We start from the raw sequence: 15,098 nt of genomic DNA on the forward strand, positions 1-15,098 counted from the left end.
GTCGATCGATCTTCGTCATAGTCTGTGGAGCGATGTGTATCCATTGACATCAGTTGACACTAATGTGATCCACCGAAACTCATGGAGCTTTCAACTTCGAAGTCTCCTTCTCCAAGCTTCTCTTGCTTCAGCACTTGCCAGAAATCATCATCTATGATGGCATTTACGTGGTGTTTTTCTTTCTGAACTTCTGACTCTCTAGCCAAGGCTTCTTGCCTCTTTACAATGTCTCCAGTCTGATCCACTTGCATTTCAAGCTTCCTCACCTGAGTCCCTAAGGTCTCAATTCTTGTGTTCAGACTGTTGTAGGCGGAATCTATCTTCCCATTGAAATCCACAGTGAGTTGTTGTTGTCCTTTCAGAACTCTGTCAAGCATTGCTTCAATCTTGCTTTCCTGAGTCTGTGGTGGTGGATTCTGGTAGAATGAGTTTCCATAGCCTCTGCTGTTGTTGCTGAAAGGTTTCTGGAACTGTGAACTCTGGTTACTCCTCTGACCATTGCCAAAGAAGTTTCTGTTTCCACCCTGGTTTCCAGACCTCTGAAATCCAGTACCTCCAATGTAGTTCACATCTTCTTCTCCTTCCATGTCTACAGCTTCTTCTTCTTCAGCTGAGCAGGCCTGCTTCCTAAGAAGCTCATGAACCACATCTAACTTTGCTCTAACTTCGTCCATCTGCTCCTTCCCTAGTGATGCAACAGACTTCTTCCTCTCAAAGTCAGTGTTCTTGGTGTTGCTGCTGTTTGCTAGATTTTCTATCAGTCTCACAGCTTCCACCGGATTCTTGGTGTTGAAGTTTCCCTCGCTAGCTGTATCAAGAGACATCTGATACCTCAAGGCGATACCTCTGAAGAAAGTGCTCAGCAGTTGCACTTCGTTGAATCCGTGGTGTGGACAATCTCGCTGGAAGAACTTGAATCTGATCCACGCATCTTTGAAAGACTCTCCAGTCTTCTGTGCGAATGTAGCGATTTTGCTCCTCAAGTCTTCAGCGCGTGCCTCATCGAAGAATTTTCGCAAGAAAGCATTCTTGATTTTGACCCAGGATGTTAGAGATCCTATGGGTAGCTGCTTAAGGCAGTGCATCGCTTCTCCAGTCAGAGAATACTTGAAGAGCTTGCACAATAGGTAGTCCTCGGGGACTCCATCCATACGAATAGCAGCGATAAGATCCTCGAACCTCTCTAGATGGTCCATAGGATGCTCGTGCGGTAACCCAGAGTAGGGTATCTGCGACACGAGTGTGTAGTACTGAGGCTTCAGCTCAAAATTCTGCTTCTGAATCTCTGGAAGTTGAATAGCTGATATGTTGGCGTAGTACTCATCTGGACGATTGTAGTCAGCCACTGCCCTTGGTTGAGCAGCCTCTTCTACAGGTTGAGCAGCTCATGTAGCATTAGTATCAGGGATTACATTCCCCTGAGCGTCTAGTTTCTGACTTGTTGCATTACACAGATGACCATCCTGGTCATACGGATTTCCATTCTCGTCCTGTCTGAGAATAACAATCGCAACCATGTTTCGCAACTGATGATCGATCGATGTACGCGGTGTAGTATTGATCGATGTAGAACGATGTAGATCGGTCGACGATGAAGGTCGGGTTTCGCGAGAATCAGTCGACGTAAAAGCTACTACGTCGATCGATGTGGAACGTTGGTCTTTGCAGATCGTGCGTTCCAAGTGAGCAGGATCTTCTGAGAATAGCAGGCGTTTGTCCTTGTTGCTTCTGGTTCTGTTGGGCATGTACCTGAAAAGACAAGAAAAAATTTTGTGTCAGAATGGGGGTAGAGAAAAGAATAAGAATCAATAACACTAAATCTAATGGCGATCAAAGCTCCCCGACAACGGCGCCAAATTTGATACCACTCAAATTACTCTAAGGAGTTAATTAGTCTCTCAAATAAGAGGTTCAGTTGCAGTACTTAGGGATCTAATCCACAAGGAGCTAGGGAACCTATTAAATCTAGTCAGGTTATTAATTCTAGGTGTTTGTTGTTTTATGGTTTAAAAGTATATAACAATCCTAATTGAGCAAGTCTATTGCTCGACTAACAAGATGATTGGGGGTGTAACTTTATTGGAAGATATTAGATGCAGGGTTTCTATTCAGGTGTTAGAGATTATAATCCTATAGATGCCTAACAGTTGCATGCATGATATATTAGAGCTCAACTCCTTAATCACAGTGATCAGCGATGGCAATGTTTCACTGGTTAACTAACTAGATCTTGGATCTCAACTGTCGTCCTTTGATCACAAGAAAGTGTAGATCGATGATCCTATATGGATATCGATCGATACACCTTTTGCAAATATCGATCAATTGTCAGGAGACAATATCGATCGATGCTTCTAGCTAAGCCCTAGGCGCAGGTTGATAATGCTCAGTAGTCTCCTAGATCAGCGGTTAGCTCTCTCTAGCAGTCCTAGCATGACATATTAGATTCAGGACATGATGATCAAGGATGCTTGACACATGCAAATTCCTAGGTTCATGTTCTAGTTAGCAAGGCTAAAACAAGCATTAAGAACAATCAATCAATGAATATCACAACTTAGCAAATATATAGTTGAGGCTAATCCCTCTAACCTATTTAAACCCTGAATCTAACAAGTAAACTACTCAGACATAGCTAAGCAATTCATGATACAAAATATAGATAAAAACTGCATCGAATAGAATATATGAATCAATGGAGTTCCAATCACAAATCTCTCTATGATTTTCTCTCATAAAACTCTCTCTCTCTCTCTCTCTCTCTCTCTCTCTCTAAAAGTAAGAATACAATGGTGGCTAAAGCTCTCCTCTTTGCCTCCTAACACTTAAGCAAGTATATAACTATTAGGTTAAAAACTTGTCAGGGGTAATCTTGTAATTTGGTGAAGCCTTGAGTTTAAAGTCGGCTGGAACCAAGTCGCGCGTCTCGCATCTTGACATCGATCGATGGTACAGGATGTACATCGATCGATTTCTTCTTCTTCGTATCGACCTCTAATGGTCATCTCGGATGAAATCTCTTTTAAGCTCCTAAATGCTCCATAATCATCAATTTACTCCAAGATACTTATGAACTTGAAAACATACTTAATAGGATAGAATATATAATATATAGATAGTAAAACACTTATATATCATAGGTGAAAATGGGTCAAATCAATGGTATATCGAGGGGGTACTGATTTAAGAAATAGTCAAAAGTTCATAGCTAATAAACGCGTAGTCAAAAGTTCATAGCTAATAAACGCGTATAGGATACGATTTTGCTATGGCAGCTTGACAATATGTGTATACTTAATTTGTTAAATAGTTACATATATGTTTGAGACTAACTAAGGTAATTAAAATCATATGCCGATATATGTATATATGGTTTTGGAATTTGGTTAATGCATATTTAATTAATAAGGTAATCATGCATTATTGTAATACAAAAAGTGATTTTATAATTAATTTGCATGTGCAACTGGTTAGACCAATTTTGGTTTGATTGGTTATTATGATTAACCATGTTCAATAGTATTTATCTTCTGTTTAGAACCAATACGATTAGATTCTAAACTTAAATATATATTAATAATAATTTTATTAGATTAAAATTATTTTATTATTTATAATCCAATTAGAATACATATAAGATATGTATTAGTTATATTTATCTTTTATATTAGATATACAATTTTAAATATAAAATTAAATTGGATAAAATTAATTTCTCAATTAATTTCAAGTATTTTTTATGTCTACCCAATTTTATCAACCATCAAGGTTCGTTTCGTTGTAAGATGGGCTTGCCAAAGCAAGGTGTCTGCAATTACATGAGTGAGGTGAATGGTAACGGTTACCATGTGAAACAAGATTGGTTTACTTGACTAGGCTATCAAAACGGTTTTGGGCTTAGAGACATATGTTGGATAAGACATAAGATGTCGTCTCACAACCAAAAATTATATTGGATATAATTAGCAACGTGTTGCTTACCTAAATAGCTTTATATTCGGGCGATGAGCCAAAGCTCACTCGGATTTTAGTGAAATATGGATCTTGGATTATTATATTCATTTGAGAAAAATATTTTGAATATAATATGAGTTTTCTTAATTGTTGAGATTTCTCTAATTCATGAACATCATATTAATATTCGCTATTCTTCTATTCCAGCAATGTTAACTCCTCACAACCCATTTTCATTCCAATATGCCCTTAAGGAGGACAAATTGAATGGATCAAATTTCCTCCAATGGTATCGAAACCCGAGAATTGTTCTCAAACAAGAGTTTAAACCCTACTTGGAAAATCTGAAAAGGAAAAAAACTTTTAAAACATCGTCTAAGGGTATTTATGTTATAGAAGTAAATGTTACTACTTCTGGTTCTACTTCTTGGGTATTGGATACCGGCTGTGGTGCTCATATTTGTACGAATATGAATGGCCTAAGCAACAGTGGAATTTTGTAGAAAGGTCAAATGGACCTACGAGTGGGAAATGGAGCAAGAGTTGTTGCATTAGCCGTGGGGACATTTCACTTGTCTTTACCTTCAGGCTTGGTTTTAGAACTTAAGAATTGCTACTATATACCTGCTACAAGTAGGAATATTATTTCCATTCCTTGTTTGGATTTGGAAGGATTTCAGTTTTCGATCAAAAACAAGTGTTGTTCCTTTGATCGTAATGATATCTTTTATGGTAGCGGTCCATTAGAGAATGAACTTTATATTCTAGACCAAAGCGTGCATGTCTATAATATCAGTACCAAAAGATTCAAGTCTAACGACACGAATCAGACTTTTCTTTGGCATTGTCGTTTGGGCCACATAAATGAGAAACACATTCAAAAGCTTCATAGTGATGGACTTTTGAGCTCATTTGATTATGAATCATATGAAAAATGTGAATCTTGTTTATTGGGTAAAATGGCTCTTGTTACTGGACACGGTGAAAGAGCCAAAGACTTGTTGGAACTTATACATACTGATGTATGTGAACCAATGAGTATACATGCTAGAGGAAACTATCAGTACTTCATTACATTTACTGACGACTTCAGTAGATATGGTTATGTTTATCTAATGAAACATAAGTCTGAATCTTTTGAAAAGTTCAAAGAATTTCAGAATGAAGTACAAAATCAGCTTGACAAGAAAATAAAAGCTCTTCGATCTGATCGAGGTGGAGAATATTTGAGTCAAGCGTTTAATGATCATCTGAGAGAATGTGAAATTGTTTCACAACTCACTCTTCCAGGAACACCACAATGGAATGGTGTGTCTGAAAAGAGAAATCGAACTTTATTAGATATGGTTCGATCTATGATGAGTCATGAAGATCTTCCACCATCCTTTTGGGGATACGCTCTAGAAACGTCTGCGTTTACGCTGAATAGATGTCCCTCAAAATCAGTTGAAAAGACTCCATATGAGATGTGGACTGGAAAGGTTCCAAATTTGTCTTTTCTGAAAATTTGAGGTTCTAATGCTTATGTCAAACGTATGTTTACTGATAAGCTTGGACCTAAATCTGATGAATGCTACTTCATTGGTTGTCTTAAAGAAAAAGGTTATTACTTTTACTACCCCACCGAGAACAAAGTGTTTGTTGCTCATAGGGGTGTTTTTCTTGAGAGAGAATTTCTTTCTAAGAAGAACAGTGGGAGTAAAGTACAACTCGAAGAAGTTCGAGAAACACAGGAGATGGTTTCATCATCTTAGGAAGATGATCAATTAAATTTACTAAGAGTCGTAGAATCTACACCTGTGAAACCTGAAGTACGTTGGTCCGAAAGGACACGTCATGAACCTGATAGATATGAGGTTTGGTTGATGGATCATCATGATCTATTGATAATAAAGAGTGATGAACCTACATCTTTTGAGGAAGCTACGATGGGACCTGACTCCAATATATTGCTTGAAGCAAGCATCTCGGAGTTGGAATCTTTGTTTTAATGAGGCAATCAAAGAGTTTGATTTCATTAGAAATAAAGAAGAACCTTGCGTTTACAAGAAGACTAGTGGGAGCACAATTTTCCTTGGTGTTGTATGTAGATGACATACTTTGAGGTTGTTTCTTAATGAAAAACATGGAAAAAGCTACATATATACTTGGAATAAGAATCTATAGAGATAGATTAAATAAGACTATTGGATTATGTCAAGATACTTATATTGATAAAGTCTTACATAGATTCAAGATGCATGATTCCAAGAAAAGTTTTTTGCCAATGTCTCACGGCATAACTCTTAGCAAGACTCAGTGTCCTTCGACACAGGATGAGCGAGAGCGCATAAGTAAAATCTCATATGCTTCTGATATAGGATTTATCATGTATGACATGATCTGTACTCATCCAGATGTTGCATGTGCTTTGAGCATGACGAGTCGATACCAATCTGATCCAGGTGAAAGTCACTGGACAACAGTCAAGAATATCCTCAAGTATTTGAGAAATACTAAGGAAAAGTTTTTGGTCTTTGGAGGAAGTGATTAGTTTGTTGTGAGTGGTTACATCGATGCCAGATTTTCAGACTGGCAAAGATGATTTTCGATCACAAGTTGGTTTCATCTTTTGTCTTAATAGAGAGTGGTGGGTTGGAAGGGTTTCAAGCAAAACACCATAGAATATTCTCAATGGATGCAACTGTTGTTGATCCATTGACCAAGCCTCTTCCATAGTCTAAGTATAAGAGTTATACTGCAGCCATGGATATTAAATATCTTAAGATGTGATCTTGTTTTTAGTGGGAGACTTTATTTTTATGATATGATGTTCATATTAACATACATTAGTTATGTTTTCAAATTAATGAAATTGTTTCAGATTTATTTGATTATTGGATAATTAAATAAATGTCCCAAAATAATTTATATCATTCTTATAGGTCATCAAGTACGTGACTTGATTGATGACTAAGTTACATGGAGTCATTCAATATGTGGTATTGAAGTCAACCACATGGATACGTGTTAGAGAACACATGATCAGACTGACCCGCTATGAGAACTCTACAAGATTGTTATATGAGTGTCATGAGAGTTTCTCATTACGACTATAAAGTATAGTCCTTAGACCTGAGTTCGTCATGATTCTTTATTTATGGATTAGTTCACTTTGACCTTGTCAAACGTCAACCGTAACTGGTGATTATAAAGACATTCATTAGGTGTTCTATGAAGTTTGTTAAGGAACAGGGATGGAACAAGATGGGATTTGTCCCTCCCATATAACGGGAGATAAATATCTTTGGGGCTATCGAAGATTTGATACTGAAAAATACATGGCCGTGCTCAAACGAGGTGATTGTCAGTCATTTGTTTTATCAGTATAAATCAGAGTTCGATAAACGTGATCTAGCTTAATAAGGATGACACTAGTTCTTGCCTTATGCTGAGATCGAGATATAGAGACAAAAGGATTATGAGAATAGATGATTCTAGTACAAGTGGGGGATTGTTGGGAATGTCCTAAAATCATTTTGTACTTACTCTTTTTAAAGTCGTAGTGTCGAGGTTCGACAATCGTATAAAATTAGGTAGTTATAATGTTTTGCTTGAAACCGATTATAATTTATAGATTGAGAATCTATTACTAATTTTATATGATCCTACATGGTCATACACCTAAACAAACTAGATTAATGGTTATGGTTTTGGAAGTAATATAATACATAAGATGTATCAAACTAAAGCAAGTGATAATTATAATAGTTATAATTATCTTAATGAAAAGATGAACGTGTATGTGCATGAGCTTTAGCCCACCATCCATTAATTGGACTAAGTTAAGCACGTTGCCATGTTAATTATATATGTACATGGTGCTGTCTTTTCATTAATGACGACGAATACAACTAAAACCCTAAGACGACCAGAGACAAAATGTTTGTCTAGTTTGACGGCACTAGCATCCCGTTGTGATCTAGTTTGTGTGTGGATACCGGTAGAGGCACGACGTTTAGAGTGCTAGGAAACCTCGGTTTGTTTTATTCATCTTTCCGCTGCGAGTAACCAGGTATATCCAAAACCATAGATTTAGATTTATTTCAGTATTGGCATGAATTTCTAGGCAAACTAAATTCATAGGTTGATTTATAAATTGTTATAAACCGGTATGAATTCCAACAGCTCCCTTTAAATCAAAGCATCTCTGCTTCTCATTCTCCCACTGCTTGAGTGCAGATTCATATAAAAACCATTGACTCCTAATAGCAACAGCCATGCATATAATAATTTGGGTGGGCCTCAAACTCTGCTTTAGACATGTTCGTTCTCTGGTATAGCTTCCGAAACCTCTTTTTTTTTTGTCAGATTATAGCCCAAGAATGATTGCAACGTTCTTCATCATCACATCACTGTTGATCGTTAAACAAGAATCTTCATAGACGGCTGACACAACTGACAAACTTCTCTAGATTCTTTCTGATGCACTGAGTCAGCATTAGACCCGATGTTTCCCTTGAATCATTGGGCAACTTCTTCAAGTGATAAATTTCACCTGCTACTTTCATTCCTCTCGTAGCTTCTGTGATTTCTACTCTTAATACACCAGAGTCTCTGCTGCAAACCTGATCTGAATCAACTCGGAACGACATCGTAACACCTCTGACTGAACAATATCTTCTCATCATCCAACGTATGATCTCACAACACAAAGCAGCTTAGTTTAGAAGTCTTTAGTTCTGATTCATCCTTTTTTTTTTTAAATCACAGGTTCTCATCTCCCTTCTAGTGAATCTCAGAAGTCCCCATCGTCCAATATAGCTACTGAAGAAAGAGTTTTGTGCTCGTAATAGATCTCTGGAGTTCTTGTCATTCGTCACCTCAGGATAGTCAAACTAGGTCTCCACAATTCATTTTTCATGAAACTTTCTGCGACTGCACACACAAGCTTTTAACCATTGAGCTTCACAATTCGTTTACCACCATAAGGCTCTAACAGCTTCCTCTCAACTTAACATTATTTCCTTGACGGGAGAATCCATCATTTCAGCAGATAGTTAATACCAGAGCTTTCACACAAAAGTAAAATCAGCTGTTCACATCATCGACCAGAAACTTTGACCAGAATACTAACTGCTAAGGATCAGAATCAGAATCTTATCCTGCCACATAACAGTCAGTTTTCTAAATGATCCATGTAAGCAGCACTGAACCTACATTCTTTGACACGTCTTGGTCGCTTTAAGATTGCTGATCAACAGGTTCACACATAATGGTAGGAACATCATACACAGCAAATCCCTTTGGCGGGGTTTCTCAGATTAACTCAGATTCTCCAATCTCTTATGTGACTTTGTTATTGTGTGATCTCAGCTTCTTAAGATCAAACTCAACCTTTGTAGACAATCATCATATATTCTTTTTTGCCTCATCATAAAGATGCCATCAACCACAAATCTGCGTAGAATCTGCTGTCCTAACATCAACTAGACACCGCTGTCGCCAATAGCACAGGATCAAAGCCTGTCGTACACACAGAACAGTCTCTTTCTAATGTAGTAGCAATTCTGAGCAAGTTAATTCTCATGTTGCAGTCTTTTTCTGAAAACTTGTGACAACCCAACTTTCTCTCTTGAATGAACCTGTTTATATCAAGAACGTACCAAATGTTCATTAAACAGATCAGAAACTGCAGATAACTTCCAAACGGAAAACCCATTAGCTTGACATCTTCTTCTTGTTCTTTATGCTTAGTTTATCATTCAAGCAACATCACACCTCCTTTCCTCCCCTGCTTGAATGCATAGCTAATTCAAAAAGATATCTCTAATTCACCTGAGCATCCGATTTTGTGCTAAGATCGTGTCTCATGGCATCCGATCACCCCAAACTCTTTAATAATATAGACGGCTGAACCGTTGTAGAGCTCCCGTGGAGTTTGAATTCCCAACTCTGCTTCTTTCCATTAATTGGTCCATTTTCAATGACTCAAGCAACATCTTTGGTAGTCTTTCCTGGAAGCTCACACGAAACCGACAAATCTAGGAAGTTTATCAACATGTTCTCAAACATGTGTTCTCCGTTCTCAGCAGCCTGATTTTTCTTGGAATTGGTCAAACCACGAGCCATACATTTTAGATAAGACACCTTCTCTGTTTCTCACTCGTAAGATGGAAACACTGAATTTTCTATTAGAATAATTTATCCAATGGCTGTTCCTTTCAACTGTTGTCGTCGCTCGTCACACAATCTCTTCTTGGACACATGCTAATTAGAGAATCGATTATCTCTTTCTTTCTTCACGCTCATTCAGGGACAAGCTCTGACAGTTTCAACCTCGCAAAGTCTTTGATCTCCTTTATACTATCATACCTGTCACTTTAGCTGAAGGAACAGAAGACGCTTTTCTAAGCACTTCCTTCAACCATGTAAACTCTCGTAGTCACAATCCCCAATACTATGTTAGAGCACTCATTCTTTCAAACAGTGATTATGGTCTCCTATGAAGATGGTTGGCTCTTTAATCTCAAGTTGATTCATGAAATTTAGAAGTTCCTTTCTCGATAATGTTCCTTTCTGCTGTTCTGTTTCTAGAACTTGTCTCTTGTTTTCATACCTCAATCTCTCGATAAATCTCATTGACTTCCATAGAAACTTCTTATACCAGCAGTAATATTGCCCTTGCTTTATGAACTGAATTCTCATGTTCCAGAGACAATAACCATTGACACATCCGTGAACATGTTATGACCAGATGCGACTCTGATCGACTCTTTACCAACTGCCGTCTTCCATACTTTTACCACAAGAGAAACTTGACTGACTTCTCCAACAAGCACTTGGCCGATTGTATTCACCAAAGCCTGATTTTCAAGACTCTATGCTGACCTTGTTATTGTTAAGGAAATTCACCACACATAACAGCTGGCTCCTCTCAACTTTTCCCAAACAAGACTTGACCGGAGCCAGTGGAGACTTGAAACGGTTGAATGATTCTGATCCAATGACTTAACTAAGTTACGCATCTCTGCAGTTCCTACTGTAACTGATGTTGATATTCCTCCGGGAGGTACAGATGCTTACAAATTTTAGACTAAAGCTTAGGTCGGCAGCTACGGGAACAGAATCCTCTCAGTTTATCATAAACGGAATTTATACATCCTAACCTCATGGAGTCTTTGATTTCTCTTGATACTGTCAAACCTTTTACTGAAGATGGATGCAACTGATTATGAGTTTGTCTTGTCTCCTTTCACTCATCTCAGAAAAAGAGTAGGCCACTGTTACATTGACTTGTGATGTATCAAAAATTCCGCATTTGTGTGACAGCATTATGTAATAGATCTGTGATTATTCTTTTGCGACCCTCCAGTTTGAATGGCACACTCTTCACCAGAAATCCTTCTTCCATAGCCATTTTGCTCTTTTAATGTCGCCTTGGAATTATTTCGTCTCTAGTCAAATCCAGCCCTGCAATCCATTCTTTGTGATTCTCTTTTAACCGATCAAACAAGATTCTTAATTAGTTTGATTACGGCCTTACGGGAATAACTTCTTTTCCATCCTTGTCCTAGCTCATGTTCAATAACCATACTGAACAACCATGATTTTAAATCCTCAACCTCTGTAACTCTAGAGTTTCCATAACCATCAACGATGCAAAGATGAACCAATATATTCCTGGAACTAGAGATCTCTTCAAACAACCATAATATCTCTGGATAAACATCTCTTGCTACCATAGCCAAGGCTTTTGATAATAGGAATCTGCATCTCTCGTTAGCCTTTAAAATGATCCTTCTATCACGGAGTCAACAGTTTGCTTCATTCTTGAGTCTCCGAGCTTGCCTTAGACCGTTATTCACCAAGCATATCCGCTTCTCCTCGAGTCACGTGAAAGAAAACTTTGTACATCATGAATAGAGACTTTTGTATCAGATGTTCTGAAGCTCCATCATTCGAATATGATCTCAGACTCCGAATTCAGTTTCCTTCACTTGTTAGACATCTCCACAATTAATTACCAAATCTGAAAATTCAGATGAACTATGCCCAGAGAAGACTGAAGAAGCTCAAGTAAAACACAAACCAACCGTTAAAATCGCAATCCCACCATTGGATTTCAAGACAGTAGAATCATAAAGCTATATAACAAGTTTCATCTTGATCAGAACAGTTTTGCATGACTAATCGTTGCCTAGAAAACACCATCTTGAAACTGATTTCTGCAATTCTAAGCAATATCTTTCTCCAAACTTCTACTCACTAGCATTCTCTGTGGAGAAATCTCTACAACTTTTCGTTCAAAGTTCGTCACAACCTAAATTTCTCTCTTGAAAAGACTTGATCCTCAACATCAACAAGTAAAAAGCAAGCACAGCAAGTGATCTTGTTTAAACACTTTCCTTAAGTTGAGACTCCATATCTTTCGCAGCAAATAGAAAAACGGAGCTTTTACTTAGCCAATCTTCTTCAGTAGTTGCCCTTTCATGAGGTCAAGTTTAGTATTCCTGGTCAGCGAATATATCCAATGTCATCATGATTTCATTTAGATTCTCTTACAGGTTCTGGTACAGTTTTTGATACAAGATACGTTGCACTAGGTTCCTCAAATTTACTTGACCTTTCAAGGCTTCTCACCATCGCTTTCTCAGCTCTAGAACTCTTTTATGTAACAGCATCTTCATCTCACCACCTCTGCAGCTCCCATTAGTTTTATTGAACTGTTGTTCCTTCTGATGACACAGACGCTTACACTTTCAACATTGAAGCTCAGGTTGTCAACTAATGCAATATGACCATCTTGAAGTTGTCGTAAGCATTTTCTGATACAATATGACCATCTTGATCTTTCTTCTTCCGACAATTTTTAACGGCAGTAAGCAAGACAACCCAAAGTTTGCAGATATCACAAATCCGACTCGAGCTCAGGTGACTTCATCTTCCTATCTTTGGATTTCCATGTTGCTTCTTGGTAAATCATAGAATCATCATCTTCATGGCACGCTTCTTCCATTTCCTTAAAAAAATAATTTTTAAGAGAACCAAATACACAAACAGAAGTGTCTTTGATATCTGACTGGGCCCCAACAAAGGCACCTGAAGCCAATGTTGCTACTCACTTAATGCAGTCAGCCCAAACCCCACAACTTTTTCTTCGCTGATTTCTTTTGATTCACGGCAGCGCGGAAAGTTATCACACATAATAAGAAATCTTTGAAGAACGAAAGATCCATACCAAACCAGAAACACCACCAACAATCATGGCAGACCAAATATTAAAGATCCACAAACTTCTCTCCGTTTCTCTATCAAACGATTGACTCATCATAAACTGTCGGGAACACCCTTCTTGAAACTCAAGCAAAACAATAAAGCTTCTCCAGACTCCATGTAATGTCTGGTAGTTCCTTCAGCAACAATCTACATGAACGACTCTTCCACTAGTTTCATGCCCTTGATCCAGACGTAAATCAATCTTATTCTTCGCGATTAAACACATCCGACGTCTGACTCCAAACTCCTCTTTTCAGATTGCGAACACACAGTTACGTTCTCGTCTATCTCAATTCTTCATACTAGCCACAAATCCAGGATCATACCCGAAATAAGACGAATCTTTACGAGCATCTGCTCTGATACCAATTGTAAGTTGAGATTCATGGCTACTTTAATGTTCTTATGAAAGTATGTTTATGTATGTGTATGTGAGTGCATAGAATAAGAACACATAGAGATTTGTTAACGGAGTTCGTTTCCTACATCCCACGGACCGCGTACAGAACTCATTCACTAGAAAAAGCCGCAACAAACCATTGCTATATGGTATGCAGCACACACACGTGCCTACCACTCTAATCTATAATTACAATTATAAGAGAAACTACTACTCATTGTCTTCTCCAACGAGTATAGTTTTCTATAACAAAAACTTCCAACAGATCTCTCAACTGTCTGGTAGGACGACGTAACACACATCCATGTGCATCTTCAATAAACCCTAGACGCTTAACCGTTTGCTGTCACCGTCTCTCGTTCTTTTTATACTCCAACCGAGTAAACCCTAAATCTCCTCAAGCCCACTAATCTTCGTGTTTTCTTATTAGTTGGGCTCATCTTGATATTAAGCCCACTTAACTTCACCGTAAAGTTTACGTAGTCTTCTTATCAATGCTTCTTTTGTAGACTTGCCACTCAAGCTTCTACTCCACGTAATCTCTTGTTCACTTGAAACATCACGTGACTTCTTCACCGTGTTAATAAGCTTGTATCAACATCAAGCATCTCCTAGACGTCGTCTCGTTTCAACAACTCACGTAGGTTGCGCCTTTAACGACCCACCATCATCATAACAACACTTGCCGTGTCAGCTTATGTGCCATGTCCACTTCTCTGTTTCATCAGTCTCATGTAATCCATGCAGTAGTTCATCTTGTTCCAGCAGGTTGTCTAAAACCAGATCAGCAATGCTTCTTCATTCTCCCCCTTGATGACTGGCTTTTAGAATCCAAGTTATTTATTAAGAGCTAACACTTTCACTAATAGTATCGAGTAGATAAACAAAGATACAAATATGTTATTTTATAATGAGAAAAAGACAAAAATAGCACTAAATCAAGTTTATGTTCCCAGACTAGCACTCAAGGTCAAAAGTCACAAAAATAGCACTTAATGTTTTATCAAAAGTCACAAACTTAGGGTTTAGAGTTAAAGGGTGGGGTTTAGGATTTAGGATTTAGGGTTTAGGGTTTAGAGTTTAGGGTTTAGGGTTTAGATTTTAGGGTTTAGGGTTTAGATTTTAGGGTTTAGGGTTTAGAGTTTAGGGTTTAGGGTTTAGAGTTTAGGGTTTAGGGTTTGGAGTTGAGAAATCAGGTTTTGGAGATAAGATTTCAAATTTTAAAAAATAAAAAAAATTAAAATTTTCAAAGGATAAACTTAGAAAGGTGCTATTTTAGTCATTTTAGTTTTTGAGTGCTATTTTTGTGATATAAACTTATAAATGTGCTATTTTGGAGATTTGCCCTTTTATAATTTGCAATAAAACGTTATGGGCATATACTAACATACCAAATAACTCAAACCACAAATAAAATATAGAAAATGAGAATCAAAACACACCAAAATAACAATTCAAAGATAACAAGCCAAATCACACCTTCAAA

At 37.7% G+C, this 15,098-nt stretch overlaps 1 non-coding gene across 1 annotated transcript; it reads left to right on the forward strand.

Moving 5' to 3' along the window:
- The first annotated feature begins 879 nt into the window (after window positions 1-879).
- LOC125581142 lies at window positions 880-987 on the forward strand. The gene has a single exon (XR_007318853.1). It is a non-coding gene; the product is annotated as a small nucleolar RNA R71 (small nucleolar RNA).
- Window positions 988-15,098: the final 14,111 nt, after the last annotated feature.

Source organism: Brassica napus, chromosome C1, assembly GCF_020379485.1.
Source record: "Brassica napus cultivar Da-Ae chromosome C1, Da-Ae, whole genome shotgun sequence".
Lineage (NCBI taxonomy): Eukaryota > Viridiplantae > Streptophyta > Magnoliopsida > Brassicales > Brassicaceae > Brassica > Brassica napus.